The following is a 3,102-nucleotide window of genomic DNA, read 5'->3' as shown; positions in this document are numbered from 1 at the left end:
CATAAAGACATTTTTTTTCTCTCTCAATTGGATGTTGGAATGGATGTGGAGTTAATTCATATAACATTTCAACGCCAGTGCTAAATGTTTCTTAAAAGTATTGGATACATATACACTTTTATATATTTGTTTTACTTACATCTTGACAGTCATAGATTAAAAATTCAGAATATACACCAGAACATAATATGGCAACCCTACTCCATCATTCAACGTCTGTTTCTTCGTTTTATTCACCGTTATATGAAAACCCAATGAGAATAGATAGAAGGTGAGGAAGAAGACCAAATGCAAGTGTATTAGTGGATGATGGAAAATGTAAACAGCAAATGGTGACGTACATATTTGCACGGCTTCTTATGGGAGCTCGTTCGAATGTAGTAGTGAAAGCTTTTTCGTCATACATGAAAGACACGCACACAATATATGGATTTCCATACCTTAGTATTTATTTTCATTGATGAAAACCACTCATTCATTCATCCGTCTTTTAATCTCAATTGATTCAACACCACTACTATTTCATTTCATTCATCTGCTCATTCTTATCCTACACTCCTCTTGTTCTTCCTAACCACTACGATTCACAGCTTTCATACACCATTCATCGTCGCAACTACTATTACAGACCAGAGTCTATTATATATAGAGTTGCGCAAAGAGTGAAGCCAAATCAACCCCGTGGCAAGAGATGCTTCTAAGCGTAGCGAACATCTTCATGAATATGTCCAGCATACATTTTGAAAAGTACTTATCCCGAATCGTGCTTTTACAAACAACTAGTTTTTATCCAAAATATTGCTGACCACACATTTTCAATTTGTTTTAAAATAATACCAGCTATTATGAACATGTAAATATAATCCTAAAACATCTTTCTGCACACCTTTTATTTCATTTCAATTTCACTATTGAATGTTGTTCGATTTCCATTCCCGGACCATTTCAATTGTGATGCACACCACAGTATAAACAATAATAATATTTTTTGTTTGATTCACAGCATGAGAACAAGTTACGAAATATGATTTCGTGTAGCGTTTAATTTCACCTACCGATTCACTCCAATTCGTAAGTTCATTATATTTTATCATCAAATAACATAATTCCCATGGTCAAAGATGTAAATCTTACAAATTATTTCGAAAACAATTTTCAGATTTAACCAAAACAAAGAGTAAACAAAACACATGATGTTTGTTTTCGACAATAACAACGGACGGTAACGAGCTACCGTCCGTGGACATGGTGGCTATTGTCAAACGCCTTGAGATAGTATAGGACGCCAGGGGGGTGAGCCAAATCTACCTATTGAACTGTCAAACCGTCTACCTACACTGAGCCAAAACAGCAACCTAAAATCGACTGATTTGGCTTTCCCCTCTTTCAAAATATTGTTCCTTCCGCAAGCGAATGCTGCCCTACTGTGAATGACATACCCATGTAAAACCGAATGAAAATCATCCGAGCAGCAAACAATGCTTGTAACGCTTGTTGAATGATGTGTCACACATAGTTCAAATGCATCTATAACGAAATAGAATCGTTGAGATATCGGATGATATTTGTTTTGGTAAGGCCCCACAACGATGTTCATTCGGTATTCGAATGCATTAATCATTGTGTTTCATATGAAAGTGCGGGTTGGTTTGGTGAGTACTTGCCTGGCGCAAATCAACAATAGTCGCCAAGATAGTCGCCATGTTTTGTTCTCCTGCTGAATCAGTCAGCGTTATTTCCCTTCGTGAGTTGATTTCAATCTACATTACTTTTAGGCGCCATGCATGAATTTACGGTACGTATAAAGTACATAATTAATTAAGCAAAAAGTGCATAAAATAATTGCAATGTTGTTTCTAGCCAGTATTAATTCGTCTTGCTCGTCATCATCAACTTATTTGCTTGCGCTCGCGCAGCATCCGGTAAGTAGAAACACTTGTCTAAGGAATACGCAAAGTGAACTAAAGTGATTATTATTTTATTCAGGATTTTGACGCGACGGACGCTGGCTGTGACGATATGCTGGTTCCGACAAAACAACAGTCCCGTTAGAAGACCGTACGCTACGAAATGCCCCGCTATGAAGGCCAAAGAATGAACACATTTCGGTAGAAGAGCCATGATATCACATGTTCACATTAAATCAAATAAACGATACGTAAATAAAATATGCATATCACTTAACAATATTATTTGTTATTGTATTGTTATTATATTATACATAAAATGGCATTGAAATTATTATTTAGCTTTCAAATTGAAAAACATTTTCCAATTAAAATAAGCTCAAAACCATCCTGAAATAATCTGATGACCGAACGTTCTTCACCTCCACACTATCTGTATTGGGTAATGGAAATGGGATGACTGTCATACGCGACGCACGCGGGCGAATGGGAGCTGGCAAATGACGATCATCCTGAAAGTGAATGATTGTCGTTAAGGGGCGGAACCAAATCAACTATCAGAAGAGAAGATCCTTTTTGCGTAACTCTATATAATAGACTCTGTTACAGACCAGCGCGCAGGTTAACCGCAATCCACCCAACGTATACGTATGCGTACATAATAAAAAAAAATCAGACGCCACAGTAGTGCTATGCATTGTTTGCACTGTTTACGAACTATTTCTTTGCAAACAACTTGTTTTTAGTCAGAAATTACCCTGTTTCTGCTCGGACCTAGTGCGCCTCAAACGATCTAACTTTCTTCAAATTAATATCAGCCAGCTGCAATGGCATATCCTAATACGATATGGTAGTAGTACCAGTGAACGAAAATTATGTAAATTATGTAAATCAGGTTCTCAAAATCAACTCTGTTCCATCCATATAACATAGAGGAGTCGAAATGGTTTTAAAACTATGTGCAGTTAATTCGCTGAATGTTTCCTTAGCGTATTGCAGAAAAAACTTACTAGCTTTGGCTGGAACATGGATCCGAAACCAATGGACCAATCAAGGTAACTCATTTAGCACTCACCACATCAAAACAACGGCGGCACTGTATACGCAAATTTCTATTCGTGTGCTTTTGACAGAACATGTCTACGGTGGCGCAACCTGTGCATTTCATAGCGGCGGTTTTTGCTTATTGATTGGT

The 3,102-nt window shown here is 37.2% G+C and overlaps 1 long non-coding RNA gene across 1 annotated transcript; it reads left to right on the top strand.

The window, feature by feature from the left end:
• Positions 1 to 1,668: 1,668 nt before the first annotated feature.
• Positions 1,669 to 2,119, top strand: LOC134212737 (uncharacterized). The gene is made up of 3 exons (XR_009979339.1): positions 1,669 to 1,795; positions 1,861 to 1,922; positions 1,987 to 2,119. It is a non-coding gene; the product is annotated as an uncharacterized LOC134212737 (long non-coding RNA).
• The last annotated feature ends 983 nt before the right edge of the window (positions 2,120 to 3,102 follow it).

Source organism: Armigeres subalbatus, chromosome 1 (genome assembly GCF_024139115.2).
Source record: "Armigeres subalbatus isolate Guangzhou_Male chromosome 1, GZ_Asu_2, whole genome shotgun sequence".
NCBI classification, from domain to species: domain Eukaryota; kingdom Metazoa; phylum Arthropoda; class Insecta; order Diptera; family Culicidae; genus Armigeres; species Armigeres subalbatus.
Note: the sequence above shows the minus strand (reverse complement) of the source record. Positions and strands in the feature narration are given on the sequence as shown.